Source organism: Plectrocnemia conspersa, unplaced genomic scaffold (assembly GCF_051122295.1).
Source record: "Plectrocnemia conspersa isolate PC_06_02 unplaced genomic scaffold, ASM5112229v1 ptg000006l, whole genome shotgun sequence".
Classification (NCBI taxonomy): Eukaryota; Metazoa; Arthropoda; class Insecta; order Trichoptera; family Polycentropodidae; genus Plectrocnemia; species Plectrocnemia conspersa.
Genome location: NW_028277170.1, coordinates 18,158,789 through 18,178,554, shown reverse-complemented (window position 1 = coordinate 18,178,554; position 19,766 = coordinate 18,158,789). Strand labels below are relative to the sequence as shown.

General features: G+C 27.1%; 2 protein-coding genes across 3 annotated transcripts in view; one reads left to right on the top strand and one right to left on the bottom strand.

The window, feature by feature from the left end:
• Fkbp14 (peptidyl-prolyl cis-trans isomerase Fkb14) overlaps positions 1-19,766 on the top strand; it is a 54,883-nt gene that overhangs the window by 15,332 nt on the left and 19,785 nt on the right. The window contains exon 2 of one of the 2 annotated variants that reach the window (XM_088188175.1): positions 3,199-3,258. The exons of the other annotated variant lie outside the window; for it this stretch is intronic. The gene's annotated coding sequence lies outside the window, so the exon portion shown is untranslated. The remainder of the gene's footprint in view (positions 1-3,198; positions 3,259-19,766) is intronic. 2 annotated transcript variants of the gene reach the window in all.
• Positions 1-19,766, bottom strand: part of MESK2 (misexpression suppressor of KSR 2) — a 244,284-nt gene that overhangs the window by 216,947 nt on the left and 7,571 nt on the right. The window lies entirely within an intron of this gene.

Genomic DNA, 19,766 nt, shown 5'->3' with positions numbered 1-19,766 from the left:
TTTGATCACTTTTTTAGAAATCGTAATTATTAACATGATTCTAGGTTTTATTTCAATATTTTGTGCTATGCTTTATGAATACGTGTTTTTTTTTGTACTTAACTCAAACTTTTTTTATGTAGTAATAACAGCTATTATAATATAGACTTATTTATTAATAAGATATTATATATTTAACTGAGTTCTTTTAGTTTATTTTAGAAAATCATAGTGAAATATTTTATTATATGTTTATTAAAAAAAATTAGGCACCAGTACGATATACAATCAGTGAGATTTAAATCTTAATCCCACGTTTTACAATTTCATATAAATGTTTTTCCTGCTGAATATATATTTTTTTATAAAAATATATAATAAAAAAATAGTATATTATTAGATACATTTAATATATTAAAATATGCATATACACAGCACGATAGATCATTAGTGAATAATATATGAAAGACATCTGGGAGATCAGAATCAGTAATTATTATATAATTTTCATTCTAATCGATCATTACATGTTAGGTTTCACTAGATTTTCTTAATCTTGCAGATGTATATCGTTATTATTAATTAAAATAAAATCAATCTAAGTCGTGCATAGTGAAATCTATACAGACTGATTTCAATATTATGTCTCACTACTTGTGATGGTTGGTTGTGTTTACACCGTTGTATTGCATTGCTCATTAAATTTTGAAATCTCAAACTTTTATTAGTATATTTGTATTGTTTAAATCAAAGGCGGCTCTTGAGAGCTTACATTAGTTGTAAGAGCATACTTTACATAACTTTTATTATTTTCATGAGATATACAGCATTAAAAAATCCGTTCTATATACATATATACATATAATGACTGTATCAAACTCGCACCCTTCGAACGGGCAAACTTTCTAAATATGTATTACACAATTTGAATTTTGAACCTGGGCTTAGACAGTAACTGAACCGTGTATTACAGGGTCTGCTGCAATATTCAATAATTGCCGAAAACCGATGAACTTTCTCTGAGAATTTTCCCTTTGAATAAAAAATACAATCTTGCTCGATATGAAATATAATAAATGTGATTTCTCAGCCTAAGTACGTGAGTCATTAATTCGATTTCACCTTCTCGATTTTTTTCATTCGCATTATAGTTAATACACGTCGTTTTGTGTTATTGTTGAAGCTCTGAGAAGAGCGAGGCATGAGACGATGTGTTACTTTCACTTGAAGATGTTGAAATGTTGCTCTGGACAATCATTTAAAAGCTCATGATCATGTCTTTTTATCTTAGTAATTCTACCTGAACATTTCTTTTTTAATTTTGATTACTAAATAATTCAAGTTCAAAAATATTTTTATTGAATATTTCTCTATAATTCTCTATTTATTATAAAATTGACTTTTATTTACTTCAAAATGTTCCATGTATCATCAGAGCTGGATTTAGATTAACAGAAGCTCGAGGCTATTCCTCTTGTGAGGTTCCTTCAAGCCCCCATTCTCACAAGTAGAGGAAAATGAAATAAAGGTGTTAATTTGAACAATGCAAATGATATAATAAATATAATAATATAACAATAGTAATAGCAAAATATTAATGTTATTGTTAAATACAGTTTGTCGTGATTAAAAGATTATATGATTATATTTAACTTATAATTAACACTCTGAGAATTTAATTTTTTTTAAAATGACCTTTATAAAAAAATGGAATAAGTAAGAATTTTCAAGCAATTAAAATTTAAAGCTTATTGTTTTTTAAAATCTTATAACTTTTATTGTCTGGGGTATATTAATATTGATAGTGTTACACTTTTAGCTTCAACCTTATTTTGTATTAAAAATATATGTTAAGAAATAAGATTTAATTATTAAATATAAATAGAGTAAATCAAGATTTTTATAGCGTAATCTACGAGTTTATCAAAATTAGTTTTTTTAAGATTGTCACTTTCATTGCACAAAATTCTCTAAGATTTTTTCTTGGTCCAGAATATTCATTTTAAAATAGATCAGATTTTTCTACTAGTTCTAAAATATATATAGAAATCCATATTTTTGTGATAATACACCTCGTTTGAAGGCCTAGTTAGCTTATAAGTAAATCATTATAAACTGCAAAGCAAAAACAAGTTTATTAATTTTGATAATCGCCAGCTTAGTTTTAAACATGTGTTAAAATAATCAAAAATCCAAACAAAACTAATTATTTACAGTAAATTTTAAGCTTTAGTGTGTAATTATATTTTCTACGTGTTGCAGATTTTATATATTTAAAAAATATAAATGCGAGTTTATAATTTCGTCGCATAGCACAAAGAAAATATAACTACATATCGTCGGCATGGTTCAAACGCCACGTAAGTAATTTTATTTAAAATTTTATTTTAATTTGGTTGTTAAGAAGACTTTCACATAATGTAAGTTCACTTTTAAAGTGAAAGTATTTGAACTAAACAGGAGAAATTAGATGAAAGTGAACTCCGATGGAATTTTGATTTAAATTCATTTATATCTAAAAACATCCTTGCATAAAACTTATTCATAAAAATATCAGTAATTATAAAATATGTTTTTTCTATAATTATATAAAAAATATTTTAATCAATATATATTATAACATAGATTAATATTTAATTTTGATTAAAAAAAGTGGATATAAAAATAGTTATTTGCGAACAATTCGAATAGAATTTTTTTTACGAATATATAATATTTTAATTAGGAACAATTTTATTAAAATCTTGTTCTATTGTCAATTTTGCTATATAAAATAAATTAGCAATTTAAGTAAAACAATGTTTACTTACATATAAATAAAATTGCTCATTATGATCTGTATATACACATAAATTACTTTTATATAGTCATAGAATAATTTTATTAAAAATTAATTTATATCAATTCCATGATTTGCTTTAAAATTTATCAATATTTTTATTCTGCTTCAATGTTCATAAAAAATATTCACACGGTTAAATATAGCTAATTTATACACATATATTAAATGCAAACGTGAAAAAATCGATTTTAATTTAATATTTAATCACTCAATTTTATCACTTAAAATGTATCAACTACACTTAGAGCTTGTCTTTAATTTTATATTACAGCGCGCGGTTATTTGCGAGCGAGCGGTGCTATTGTGCTTAAAATTGTGTTTCATTTTAATATTTATATACATATGACTGATGCAATGTTTTAAAATTGCATTTATAGATGGTAAAACAGCACTTCTCGCTGCAATCGCTCCGATAACCAGACACACATTGTTAGAAGGTAATATATTTAATTTAATCTGTTAAAGTATATAATCAGGAATATTGCACTCATCATCAACGTGTATTTTAAAAAACAGTTATATTTGCTTATAACTAAGTTTTAAATAAAGATAACACAATTCGAAACCCATATATAAAATATTGCAAAGAAAAATTTTGATTTTGAAATTTTGAAAACCCATAGAACCATGAATTAATTTTTTCGTGACACTGGTATCTGAACAAGGTTTGCCTTTTTAGTAACCGATTATATACTAAATATAATAAAAAGATCGATAAAGAAACATTTCCTTATTGGTTCATATATACTTCATGCCACAAAGATACATTTATATTTTGAATTATATGGTTACGTTTTTAAGATATAGTTTATTTTATTTTTTATTTGTATTGCTTGTGCTTTATTTAGAATAAAAACTATGAGCTTTAGACTCGCAAATACAGTTTAAACTTTCAGAAATTCAGTAAATAGTTTTATAATTAGCGTTATTCAATATTTTAGCAAAATTGTAATGAAGTTTTTTTTAAGCACAATAATGCATTATCTAAATGTAAATTAACCCAAAAACTACCATAGTAAAAAAAATACATATGCTACAAAACTCAATATTTTTTATTATAACCATATAGATTTCTCCAATGCGTCATAATTGCCAATAACCACTTAATCATCGTATATTTTTATAGACACGCGCTTTCGAATATACCAATATTTTTTTTAAATATTCATAATATGTCTATATATGATTTATTACGATTTTTGTGGATCGTGGTGAATTTTATACATCTTTGAAATATTGAAAATGAGTCAAAAAGGAGCAAGGACATTAACTTGACAGCACTTTAATATAAAGTCAGGAATGAAATCGGGTCCTATGAAACTACACGATTTGAGTTTCATGTCTAAAATGGCAATTTTATGGCTAAAACGGTCAGCTTGATCATGAATTCAGATCATTTCCATTACGATTGAAAGCTAAATATTATTCGTCATAGACGAAAAAATAATACTCGAATTTATCAGCGATATCTTTATAAATATCCAAAACCTTCCGGGATCACTGATAGCTTTTCTTAGCTTGAGCCCGCAAAACTCGAAACTCTGTAAAGATGAGCTGGCTTCTTGAAGCTTTTTGGGGAAACAGTCGAAAACATCGTAAATTTTATTATATAAAGCGGTAAGGGTTGCATCCAAATTACACGCGGTAGACACGCTTCCAATTGCATATCCGCAACATGTAATTAAACAAGTCCATAATAAGATCCATCTGTGCATATTTAAATTCGGCACTTCGATCATTTATGGATTACAATTTCATTTCAATAATTTGACTTTCACAATTTCAAAAATGCGTAATTGCAATGTTAACATCTAAATATGACTTCATTCATTTTAAAAGTAATTGTATGATATACTGAAAAAAAAATTATAGCGAATTATTAGTAATTTAAATTATAATTTAATAAAATAAATATGATTAGGCAATTGCATTTTTTAAAGCTAGAGTAAGAAAAAAATTATTCTTAAATAAATTTACAACGTCTAATTGAAAACCTTTGGAGTAGAAAAAATATTCAGGATTAATAAATTTTATTTTACAGAAGAAAGAACTTTAGTATATTTTTATATCTATTATATAACAAGTATTTATTTAATTAAAATAATCAATAAAATGCAATTTCAAATGATTTTAATTTTTTTTTAAAACAATAGTTACTGTAGAAAAATATATTAGAGATTTAAATACATAAAATAAAACGATTCAACTCTATATTAACTATAACCACAAAAATAGTTTAATCAATGTGTGTACAGCAATGATAAATTGAATCTTGATGTGACCATAAGTCAAGTTTGATGAAAATATGACTTATGCTGGTTTTGATCTAAACCGAGAAGTGTAAAAAATATATGTGAAAATACTACACATAAAAAATCTTTTATCTTTTAAAAGCTTTGATAATGCTTATTAAATGCCAAGGATATAATCTCTCACGTCTTGAATTTTGCTTACATTCCATTATGTCTCAAATTTTAAGTGGTTTTGAATAATGAATAAAATACACATATATATATGTATATACTTTGTGCGCAATATATTTAGAGCTTTTGATAAAGAAGTTAAAAGTAAATAAATATTTGCTATTCAAGAATCGCTTTTGGTTCTGATGAACCTGCTATGTTCACGACTTTAAGGCTAAGTTTAAAAGCAGGTTTATCAGTGCCAAAAAATAGACCAATCGTGATGAAACTAGCTTATCGGAATATATATGAGATTCATCAGCTATGTAATGTAAATTTTATAAAATTAAAGAAGGATTCTGTGATGAAAATATTATTTTACTTATCTGAAGAGCATCTGAAGATGTCTCCCTATTGCAAACAAAAGTTTGTTCATAAATATTATATACATACATATAATATAAACTAAAAATGTTTATATATATATAATATATATATTTATATATATATATATATATATATATATATATATATATATATATATATATATATATATATATATATAGATATTTATAAATGATAAAATTTTCATTCACTCTCCGTTGATTTTTTCTCACGGATGCGATACTGGTTAAATAGAAGCTTTGACATAGCCGACGGATGTCTGGAGCCGTAGTGCAGTTTGTCGGACTGTCGTGCCATTTTACTAATTGGCAAAGTGAAAAGACAAATTGTACACAATCATACGTGTATGTATGTTTATGTGTGTGAAAGCTTAGCACCAGATACGGTATACACGTTTTGGTAAACTTACCGGAACCCCCCGGAACTTAACAGCTTCTCACTCTCGGATATTTTTATATGCATGAAGAGCTTTCTGAGACGGGGGCACACGTATTACCGGTGTATATGTGTATGTATTTTATTTATATTTTGTATATTAATGTCACGCATGAGAGCGGTGAGATTTTTCCAGACATTAATTTTCTCACCAAGGAGAACTAACGGTGCAGTCGTAACGAGATTTTTCTCGCCATGTGCATTATTATGGACGGGTTGAAAATTTAGACATAAAACGCAATTCAACATTTCTGTATAATCCGCATTAAAAACTATGTTTTGAAATTAAATAATTGTTGTGAACACAACAATACTAATCGCAGTATTTTTTTAAGCGTGTTTTGGAATTATTTTTTTGTTTTAAGCGATGCTTTTTTAGTACACGCTTTGACGCGACTCTTTATATTTGTTTCGATCATTATTTACAGGAATTAAAAAATCTTTCTTAATAAAAAAAACATTAAATTAATTGTCAGCTATACGTATTAAATAATGCGTGACACAAAAAGCAAATTAAATTGAGGCTTTTTTAGAATACACTTGGACGCGACTTTTCAGATTTGTAACCAAGTATAAGTTTAAGAAATTATGAAGAAAAAAACATTTTCAATAATTAAAATAATAAATTAATTGTCAGGTTCACGTACTGACTAATGCGCTCTGCTTACTCAGTATGTGCTCCTGCTACTCGTGACCTAGAAATCCGCACTTTACTGATTTGTCTTAATAAATTTGTGCACAAAATGGTAGTTTAAAGCGGTACACTCTTCAATATATAAATTAATTATCAGGTTTACGTACTGACTAATGCGCTCTGCTTACTCAGTATGTGCTCCTGATACTCGTGGCCTTGATTTGCGACTCTAGTGTGTGCGGTGTGCGCACTCTACTGATTCGTATTAATAAATTTGTATACATAATAGTAATTAAACCATTCTCTTCATCAAGGTTAATACTGTTAATATTCTGTATGCGCCTTTACTACCGCTTGATATAAAAACACACACTAAACCGATTCGTGTTAATAAATTTGTACACAAAAAGGTGCTTTTTAGACCACTCTTCAATTAAAATCTTTATATTAGTAATCAAACATAATTTGCAGGATTAAAAAGAAAATAAATAACCCAATAATTGAAATAATAAATTAATTGTCAGGTTTACGTACTGACTAATGCGCTCTGCTTACTCAGTATGTGCTCCTGATACTCATGGCCTTGATTTGCGACTCTAGTGTGTGCGGTGTGCGCACTCTAATGATTCGTATTAATAAATTTGTATACATAATAATAGTTAAACCATTCTCTTCATCAAGGTTAATACTGTTAATATTCTGTATGCGCCTTTACTACCGCTTGATTTAAAAACACACAGTAAACCGATTCGTGTTAATAAATTTGTATACAAAATGGTGCTTTTTAGAACACTCTTCAATTCAAATCTTTATATTCGTAATCAAACATAATTTGCAGGATTAAAAAGAAAATAAATAACCCAATAATTGAAATAATAAATTAATTGTCAGGTGCGCGTATTGACTAATGCGCTTTGCTCACTCAGTATGTGCTCCTGCTACTCGTGGCCTTGAAATGGTAGTTTAACCATTGTCATCATCGCCAGTGAGAAATTTCTTGATTTTTTTAATTCTCTGTTTAAAAGTACCCTCACTAAATCTCAAATTGATATTTCTTTAAAAGAACGCGTGTGTCAGAAAATTTGTTTGTGGATTAGCTTTAACAATATTTCTTAATCAACATCAGATGGAGATTTTTTACTGTGCTAATTTTCAAAATTAATATCGCTACTGCGAAATATCACTACTCCGACTAACAGTACCCTCGCTAAATTTGAAATTGATATTTTTCGTAGCCTGTACCAAATTGTATTTCAATTTAAACTAGAACAAAAAAAGGATACGTGAATACGATAAAATATTGCATAGGAGTCCAAAATAGTCTGACTGCAAATAAAAAAAATAACACAACTTGTAATAAATAAAATATATGGTTAAATACTATGAACGTCTTAGTCCTTTTTCAGCGAAATAAATATGAATCTAATAAAAAGAGGCAAAGAAAACACGTGGCACTTCAGATTTCAATTCTTTATAATAAACTTCACCATACAATAAGATGTGTGCCGAAAATTTCGAATCTATATTTCCTCCCTCTAATAATACCTTTTATATAAAATTTAATAAATTTTGTATTTTTATACAGTTTAGTTTTGCGTTCCAAATTTATATATACTTACTTTTGTGTGTCTTACACCATTTTAATTTAACTTTTAAGTCTCACTAAGATACTGGATAAATAGTAAAGTACAATTCACATTGCCAAATGGCTAATTTGTCGAAATGTACTTGTCGAGTAATCCAAACATGTCGCATGCTCTTGAAAGTGTATAATTGCAAAATTGCATTAGGTAGAGCTGGATTCGGATTGATTCGTGTAAGCGTACAATTATTGGTTACTGTCATCAGTGCTATGCACAGTTTGATCAGACATTCCTTTGACGCTGAAACTTACTAATGAATCAATTAGCACTCACTTAAATTATGAGTCTGTATTGAGTGTTACTAATACTAAACACACAGCAGTTTAAATTTTAGAAATATAATTGTATTGTTCATTATTAACCATGATGCATAGTATAGTTAATTTATGAAATGCCTAGATTATTTATATGACAATATATAATTATATTATCAATAATTAATATTATGTATAAACAACACTTATTATTTCATTATTAAATTCCTTAAGAACAAATATTCATTATTTTTAATTTCGTGTCCAATATGCTATATGAAAAATATATTTACAGTTTTTTTCTTGAGGTTCCGCCAAAAATATTTTTTGCCATCTTCGCGTGATTGCCTTTAGTGCAATCATTTACCTTAGCACAAATTACTATACCAATTGGTTTTGATAGAATTGATTTTTTATATAAAAACATACGGTCAATCTGCTCTTTTTTTTTGTATTAAAAAATCAAAAACATTCATCTACAATAATGACAAAATTATTTAATATATTTAACTAGATTTAATTATACGAAAATGTTTCTTTATTTATCAATGAAACACGCATTATTTTAAAACTGATTTGTGTAAAGACAATGTTCAAGTAAATCTCCTGAAAATACCGAAATAATTTTTTGGCAAAAAATCGTTTGAACCTAGGTTTAAAAATAAGGAAAATTATATTGATGGAATATTTTACGTTGCTGTTTCTCTAGTCTAAGATATTTCGCTAAAAATATCTTACAGCATCATCTGGTGATATTTTTTTATCATCGCTCAAAACTTGACACAATATTATGACATTACAGTTATTAAGATTGTAAAGTAAAATATTTGTTAGTTCTAGTTTCGTAATTTTTTTAAATTTTCTGCTTCATGAGTCTGCGATATTTCGCCAAATATATATTATACATCATTTGGTGGTATTTTTGTTGTTAATCAGAACTTTTTTATCATCTTTTAAAATTTGTTTAATTAGCGCATAAATAAAATAGTAAATTTAGCATCGAAACAATCATTATCTGCAATAAATTATTATTTATAAAGAAATAAAAAGCTAACTATTTAAAAATAACTCCATTAAAAAATCTAAAACATGTAAAAATTATTTTATAATATTATTTATGTGGGTTTTTGAGTTTTAAATATACCGCTATGAAACTTATTATTAAAATATATATTGTAAATATATCTGCTAAGTTTGTTAGTCAGTCTCATCCATTGTCTTTTTTTCAAAATGGCGGTTTAATAAAATTTAAAAAAATTATATATATGCTAAAAAAATCTAAGAGAATAAAAAAAAAATATACTTTTAACTACTTTGAAGTCTGAATGATCATTTTTTCAAAATAGCTGCTATATAAAACATTAAAAACTCGTTTTTCCATTAAAGGAGATTTTTAGTGTTTTTTAGTTGTTCTATTTAATTTTTTACCTCTTAGATAAGAAAGTAAATAGATACTAAACTTTGTATAAGACAAATTAAATTTGATTGTAAATTTAAAAAAAATTATATATTTTATATTTTTGATCCTTTTTGTGGGACATTTGAGGACATAACTACCATAGAATTAAATCAACATAAAACTTATTTTTTAAATAAGTCCTTTATAAATCACGGCTAATTTCGTTAGCTAGTTTGATTTGCCTTATTGTTTCAAAATAGCGGCTATTCAAAAAAATAGTTTCTCATAATAAAAATATTCTATAAAAAAAATAAGATAGGCAAAAATATTTTTTTTAAATATAAATTTAAATAATAGATTTTTTAAAATAAAGAATTAGTAACTTTGATTTAAAAAATCATAAAAAAGTATAGAAGGCAAAAATATAGTAAAATTAAATCAAAAATTTTTAAAAATTCCAATATAATAAATAAAGATATTTGCTATTACATACGCTTAAAAAATCATAGAAAGCAAAGTAAAAAAATAAAAAAGTGACAATATAATAAATTGAAAAATTGTAACTCTATGATGAAAAAATTATAGAAAAGGGTGACAATACAAAAATATATAACAGATATTGAAATAATCAAAATAAAACTTGTATACAGAAATATATATAGTTATTGTTTTCAATGAAAAATTTATTCTGAGAAGAAACTTTTTTAATTGCATTTTTATTATTGATTATAATATTCAATAATTAAAGAAATTGCCACAAAAATAGCATTGCATATAATAGATAAAAATGTATTATATTTTTCACGGCACGTAAATATATAATTAAATAAGGATTTGCTTACAATGTTATACCACAAAGATACAATTATCTGAAACATGTGTAAAATACGCTGATTATCACAGCATATACGTTTTATTATTACTATAAATTTTATAAATAAAACTAAAATATATTTTGCATTCTAATATTTTTTTTGTTAATAAAGCAATATAGTATATTGAAAATTTTAGTAGTTTATTTATAAATAAAATAATCTTAACTTTAAATATAAAATATAAAAATTAATTTATTTTATAAATATAACGATATAGTTAAAATAAGCGTATAATTTTATATTTATTTGATCTTTGTGGCAAAAATTAAAAAAAAAAATTGAACCATTACAAACTACAATATATGATAATAACAAACCATTTTATATTCAAGCTTATTTATTTCACAACTTAAATATTCATACATATTCAGAGATGCATTATTAAAAAAAAATATAAAACATAAAATAAAACTATTCCTCCTGCAGCTCTCGTTTCACATCTTCTCACGTAATCGACTTTGTTTTTGTAGCAAAATGACTTACACGAAGTTAGTAATGTGCCGTCGATATTCACGTGCATATGTACATACACCGTCAAAGTGTTTAATGTGAAACATTATTACTTTTCCGTTCCAAGAGCGAAGCAGTGGCGCCCCGTTGAATATTACATGCAAAATTCTCACCACGGTTTCAAATCGGTTACGTTTACATAGGCAGATGCAGTCGTGTAAGATCTCGATGTGATATTTTGAATATTTTATAAAGAAGTGCACCACCCTACGAGGACTGCTCCCTGAGTCGGGAGCCCCTCCCTCCGAACACCCCTGGCGAACGCCAACTTTTTATTCATGTTCGTAGAGAAGAAAAAACTCGCGACTATCTACTTATTTAAAGTAATATATTTTTTAATTTTGTTTCAGGTTAGTTTCTCAACATTCACTACTGCACATAAGCTTGGTTTATTAATCAGTATTGGTAAGTATTTACATTCTTTACTATACAAACTATCACTATCGATTTGGAAAAGTTCGGACTTGCCACTATTTACAATGTCTTCTTCGATGTATTTGCGAAGCTGTATCGGAATTTAATATTCAATGATCGATTAAGCGCTGTCTATTTATAGCATACCTACGTAGTGAATAATATCTAGATACTATAATATTTTACTCTTAATTAAATGACCTTATGTATCCACTTTTAGCTGTTCTATTTATATAGTCTTACTAATTTTATTATTTTAAATAATTTATACAATCGCCTTTCGCATTAACTGTAAATTTTAATTTAAACCAAAGCTTACAAGTTTTCTCAAGAAACAGGTGCATGTCTCATGATTATAAGGATTAAAAAAAAAAGCTAATCTCTTAATATCGGTATTGAAAAAATCCTTCCATAATATTCGCGCACCTTAAGACTGCCTTCTTGTTCTCACAATATTTACGTAATTACATATTGTAAATTACGTCGCTTAAACAAGTATGTAATTTAAATTTCATCGCAAGACAAATTATTTTTTGTCACAAGATTTTCCGCACAGCGAACTGGGCCAGACGACGGCAGCCCCTCAAACGATATTTTCTTCCGTTTCCTCCAGAGATTTGGTCGAAACAAGATTAGGGCATGTGTCTACCCGACCGTAGTCTTTATTTATACGCGTATACAGTTTTTTACATCTATTCTCTACTGTTCTTCATCTCCGCGGTGCATTTGTGTAGTGGAGATGTCTCATGCGGCCACATCATCCGCAGAGCATCTTGCAGCCTCCGCAACTCTCTCGACGAGAATTGATTGCGTTTTGTGTCGACACACGACAGTAGAATAAATAGAACGTGCTTCTGAAACCGGTAGTGTAATGTTCAACCCATTAACGCCTATGGTCATACGTTCAATATCATTTGTAAATTATATTTCAATTAAAAAAATATTTTAGTTTTATAAATACAATGCTTGCGCATGAATTTATTACTGGAAAAATTAGTGTTGGTGGCTATAAAATTAGTAATCATTATATATCTATAGCTTTGAACGATATCACAGATTAGGTATTTCTAAAATGTTTTACTTTTACTGATTTTACTAAAATCGAGCTATGACGTGCAAGATAAAATCTTTAAAATAATATTAGTTTATTATTAATAAAATACTTTGATTTCATTCTGGTGTCTCAGTCGTTGTTGATTGTGTTAACCCCATTGGGAAAATGCCTGTCATTTTACTAGTACGATAGATAAGTGAAAAAGTCAATGCAGTGGCGTAGCTATGGTATGTGGTGCCCGGGGTGATCCGTAAAATTGCCGCCCCCTCCCCTATACATTTTTTGCATGGTCATAAAATCAGCATTTATTAAAATAATTAATTGGTATTGGTAAATATATATATTAGTAAATTTAGGGTTAAGTATCAAACTAAACGATCCCATCGCAAATATGCCGCCCCCAAGCAAGTGCCGCCCGGGGCGGCCCGCCCCCCTCGCCCCACCATAGCTACGCTACTGAGTCAATGACTAATTTATAAATTATAATGGTGCCTAGGAATTTGAAATTAGTAACTATTATAATATATATTTAGAAATCCGATGGATAATTCATTAGTCTCACTAATGAGTTTTTAAAATAAAATTAAACTCAATCATGCATAACATAAGCTATAATATTAATTTATTGTATACTTGTGTTTGAAATACATATATATTTTTAATTTCTATAATGTCAGGGAATATAAAATTATTTTTTAAAATATAATTTGAATTCTGATGGATTAGGACAAATTAGGTATTCCTAAATATTTTTTTTAATTAAAATATTTTTTTTATTTTCATTATTAAAACTAAGAGCTTAAAAAATAAATTGAAAAACATAACAAATAAAAGTTTTGTAATTTTGATAAAATATAATAAAAATGAGCACTATTTTTTAACTAAAACAACCTTTTCAGACAGATTTAATAATGATTTTTTTAACTACAGATATACATAAATAGTACATACTCATTAGCAGCTCAAATAACTTAAGTAATATATTATCTATTATTGTGAAACGAAACATATTCATAAAGCATAAAAAAAATAGAAGTTTCGTAACTTTGGTAAAAACATTTATAACTTTTATTATACTATGACTTTTTCTATTAAATAATCAAATTAATATTTTAGCGATCCATTAATTAATGATATATAAATCCTAGCTAAGAAGTTACATAATGTAACAATAAGTTTTTTACCACACAAATACATAAATAGTTAATAAAAGATTTAAATTGTAGAGCTATAATAATACATGCTTATAATTATATAATTTATATGTATAATACACATGAAAGCATATTCGTAGCTCAAGTAAGTTGTTGATGATAAAATATCCATTATATTAAGATAAATCTATTGTATGTGGAAGTATCCAAAGAGCACATATTATGTATTAGTTAAAGAACTTAAAACTTTTAAAAAGAATTGTTAGTATTTAGATAAAAACTGCTTTGATGCATTTATAACTAGACTCCAATCTATTTTTTAACTATATGCTTGTCATATATTTACTTATATGTGCTATGGAAATTTATAATTAAAAAAAAAAAAACACTAAAAACACAGGTAGTATTTTTTTATTACAATACTAATAAAAGCAAATTTTAGATACTCCAATCCAAATCATCCAACACATTTTTTTAACTATCTGTTATTTTTAAGTACTTGTCTATTTATAAAAAATATTTTTGAAATTTTAATTCATAAAAATAGAAAAAACCGAGTATTATTTAACAACTCAGGTAGTAATTTTTTTCCGATGTACCGCTGCAGTATTTGTTGCATAATTTTGGTATTATATTTGTTTTGAAAAATGTATTTCTCATTTTTATAATTTTTATAACCATTGCCATAACCACTAATATGCAGCAAATAAAATAACAACAAAAAAATATTTGACGAAATTCCTTAAATTACGCACATTTCCGAGTTAGTATTGTCCAGCTTTGGTATTGATCTTTGCTATTGCTATTATTAGTCTGTGTAAAGTTATTTGCTATGGTAATATTTTTTGAGCATAATAAGATGCAATATTCTGAAACATAAATTCTGAAAATGAATCATCGTCTGAAACACTTAATGATATATTATTTTTATAAATTAAAATAATATATTTAATATTTTTTGTGTTTTTTTATATTTATTTTATATTTTTCTAATAAACTTATCTATATAAAATAATTCTAAAAATACCTACATTGTAATGAAATACTACCTCGTTAAGGAAACAAATCAACAATAATATATAATATATTCATAAATAATTTAAACTGTTGAGTTTTCATCAAAATACTGATTATTATATTATATCCACTCTTGATTTAACTTGACCTACTTGCAAGTACATTAAGTATTCATGGAATATGAATGCTTTTAATTGAGTGATTTAATTTTGTACATTGGATAACAATGATACGAATGGGTTGAAAGCAAATGCTAGCAAAACATATTCAGCATAACAAGTAAAACTTTGAGACACAATCTTAATAGCTTTTCCCATTTATAAACAATATTGCAGCATCCGTTGTAGGCAAATTTTGCGATCACTCTTTTATCCTTGAAATCGTACTCTTTTCTTTAACAAAACTCAATTAAATGAAAATATTATCAATAATTTAATAAATGCGCGTCGAATGCGGCATGACTCTTTTTTCACACATGCATGTTATATCATTTATACGCAAACCATTAATGAAGCCACGATCCGCAGATAAATAAGCAAAGTGGCACGTGCCGTATATAACACATTTGAAATGTATGAAAATGTTCGTCGGGTATGTAAACTCCCGGTTTCATCCCATACTACCGAAACTCCCCCATCGTCGACTTTTCTGTGCCACCGACAGTCCTCGGAGTAAGAGTAACTTTCATTGCAAGCCGCAATTCCTTCATCAATTTCCATCATGGCGTTATTGCCGATATAGAGAAGAGGTGCAATGAGACAACACTGTACATATATTTATTATTCAACTAATGCCATGTCAGTGAACAGACGTTGGCGCCTTTCCGCAAACTTTGATTAGTTATCTGTAATACACTCGATCTCGATCAAGAATGTGCTAGCCTCCTGAGCTTTGATATAAACTGAGATTACAAATCCGACAAATACTCATTCATTGTAATGAGTACTGTATCGTTTCTTACATCTACAAAGTATAAATCTCTCAGTAAATTGACAGCCAATACGATAAAAAAATGACTATTATATCTCGTTTTAAATGAAACATGCTTTGTACCAACAATAGAAATGTGATTTAATATTGTAAATATTCGAGGCTTTAGAATAGACATTTTACATTTTCGTTATTATTTTTACATATCACATAAAAATGTTGCATGAATATTTTAGTAATGTCAAGAAAAGTCAGCTCAGTTTTATTATTAATATATAACATACATATATGTATATGTATACATGTATATATAATGTACAATTTGTTTCTCACTTCGAAGGCCATTTGCAAAACATTTTTAAATAAAATATTTTTATAGTTAAGGATATTTTTATCGTAGACTTATATTTACTTTACTATATGATTTTAATCAGCTAAGATACTAAATAGATTAAACCATGCATAAACAAAATTACACGACACTTATTTTAAACCTGTCAATTGCATTTATACAATTTTTGATTATAATCAATCATACACAATACAAAAAATATGATATACATAATAGTATGTGTAAAATAAAGCAATAAAAAATTTTATAAAAAATAATAGGCGTTTTATAGTGTGATTAAAAATCACAACATAACAAAGATTTTTCTGCTTTAAAAAATCATAAATATAATCTAAAGATTTATATAAAACATTTGCATATTTTTCTGTGTAGCACAGTGTATTGTTAATAATAATAATAATAAAAGCATATACAAAATTCCGTTCAATATTTTCTCGACAAAAAGTCTTAAAAAAGATTAAATACAATAATTATGTTTTATAATATAAAATTAAGTTATAATTTACAAATAGATAGAATTATGCTTAAAACGATTTTAACAAAAAAGTATTTATTGTAGAAATAAATTATCTCAGTAATAATTTATAAATAACAAATATAAATATGTTATAAAAAATAATTAGCGTTTTTTGATGTGATTAAAAATCACAACGCAACAAAGAATTTTTCTGTTTTAAAAAATCATAATATTTCAAACACTAACATTAATTTCTGTGTATCAAATATCGTTAATAGTGATTAAAGTGCGATTAAAAAATTTCTCTGAATATTTAATCGAAGTAAAAGTAAATTTTAATACTTTATCACAGCAAAAGTTTTCCGAAAAATTGCAAAAACGATACTAAGCTTATTTGCAGGAAAAAGTTATTTGTAATATACATGATGAACCATAAGTTTTGCACTTTTAAAAATTCAATAAAAAAAATTGACCTTGTGTGACAATGAATGTTTATTTCACTGAAATAACACAATTGGGTAAATCATGTCTTAAAAATAATGTTATTTAAATGTCCACCAACCTCTAATCTAGCAATTAGTTTTTGTAGCACTATGACACAAAGCTTGTGGGATGCTGGATCTCTTGACGAATATTGTTATTCGCCTTAAGTTGGGTTACTGTAACTAAATAGACCCATAAAAAAGAGGTGGCAAATCTGGACTGCGGGAGTCATATCTACACGATAATAGTTTGTTGGGAAACATTTCCTTCACCACCGGTATAGTGACATTGTATGTATGGTAGGTTATCTTGTATGGGCGTAGTTTCAAAATTAACTTAAATGGTATCGCTATAGCAACAGAAAGCTTGTGAGTCGACAAGCCGGGTCTTCTCGTACAGACTCGTTAACTTGCGTGACCACCCGGTTTCATTCTTGTTTCGCTTTGAACCTTGAACTTCTTGAGCATTGATTTAATTAAATTAACACTAGCTAATTAATTCACACTATGTAATTATTAGAAGCGCCGAACAATCACATATGAATCATTGTTATTGTAAAACTGTTTTACGCAGAACGCGCGTTGTTTCCTTTTGAAGCGATCCATTACGACTAAATTTCCAAGGATCATTAGAAGCTATTTAAAAAGTGTAAATCTTATGGATGTGCATGTGTTTATTCGACACAAAAAATGCAACGCTTTGATATATTATATACCGAAAAACGTTCTGTATAAAAAAAAATCCCGTAAAATGCTTATTTAGAGAATCAATTGTATCAATTGTACGAACAGGGGGATGGCTGGACCCCATATTTTTATTAACCTCGCTTATCTGTATTGTGTTCTATCGTGAACTTTATTCTAAAATAGTAGAGCACATCAAGAAGTAGATAGCGAATGTTATAAATGATTTCTGATGCTCTATATCTCATAGTTCAAGAAATAGTAATAAATATATAAATTAGATAATATAAAAATAACGTACTTGTCATACGTGTGTACCGCGCATGAGTCGACATCATGTGCGAGACTCAAAGGATCAGCGAAAAATTTATTACGCTGTTCAAATACATGCCCAGTGTTGTCTTTATTTTCCGTTGAAGAATTGCGAGAATTTTTTATTTCAGCTAGAATTTTCGGCCATTTTTCTCTGCTCTGCTTCACATACTCGTTCTTCCCTTTATTATCATCTACGGTGTTTGTTGTTCGACGCTGCAGCGCGTGTACACTTGAATTATTAATACTGCGAATAAATTGTTCGATGAAATAAAAACAAATTCGCCGAGAAAACGCATCTTTCATAATAATGAGAATGTTTTTGAATACTTTGAAAACTAGTCATGGAAACTTTGTGTATTCGCTGCAGTGATGATTTGATTTGAAGTAAAATAACGTTTCAACACATATTCTAAAATAGTATGTACATAAATTTTTATTTTTTAGTACTTGAGAATATCTTTGATATATAATCAATAATATTCGTTCAAAAGGTCGATTTAAGCTTCTAGAAAATATTTTATGTTTTTCTACTGAGGCAAGTTTCCCAAAATATTAAATTCTTCTCGACATAAATTGCGTTTAAACAACACTAGTTTTACCATAAATACATTAGATGTTCTTCTAATAAATTATGTCAAAGAGATTTGAACGCATAATGCACAGCGAATAAATTTGCCATTGACACTTTTAAACATTTTCTTATTGCCCACTTTTGCTCTCTAATGCTTTCATATTAGCCAGAACTGCTCCTCCTCATTTTTTATCTAATACGCAAAACTTTATGAAATTAAATATTTTAGCTTACATCTCCTTTATGGTAAAAAGTAGCGATATTCAAATTATATATTATTACATTGGGAATAATAAATTAATGCTTATGTTTCTTTTAATAAGTAAAATATTTGTAGAATGCAATATTTGTAATACTCTTCAGCTATCGCAAAGCACTGTTTTTAATATTCTTTTTATATACAAAAAATGCAATGGATCATATATAGTATATAATACAATGGTAGCGGCATCACGACGGTGTCGTTTTTATCCAAAAGTCATAAATTGTTAGTGTGTGTCTTTGCGTTGTTGTATTGAAAAATCCAAGAGTTGTTTGCCCATTATTTTGGTTGTTTTCATCAGATTGCCTAACTTGACGTTATTTTTTGCTATTGGCTCTTTAAGACGATTGGACCTTTATTTAAATACCATAACTATACACTACTTATGACGCATTGGAGCAATTCTAAGTCAGCGACCTTTTCTATTGAAAATTCAAAGGTTTTAGAAATTATTATACTTACGGATTACTTATTAGTACTTTTTTATTTTTATTTTTTTGTAAGCAATAATGTGCATTTAATATGTCTATATGCTATTGTACTTATGTATATTTTAAAAAAAATTTAGAATAAATTTGCCTAATATCATTTGTGCTTAAATTTGTTTGTACTTTTCATAAGCCTTTCATTTCAACAAATAACTCTTGGAAAGAGCTTTAAACGACATTTGTACTACTTTAATACTATTTATTCTAT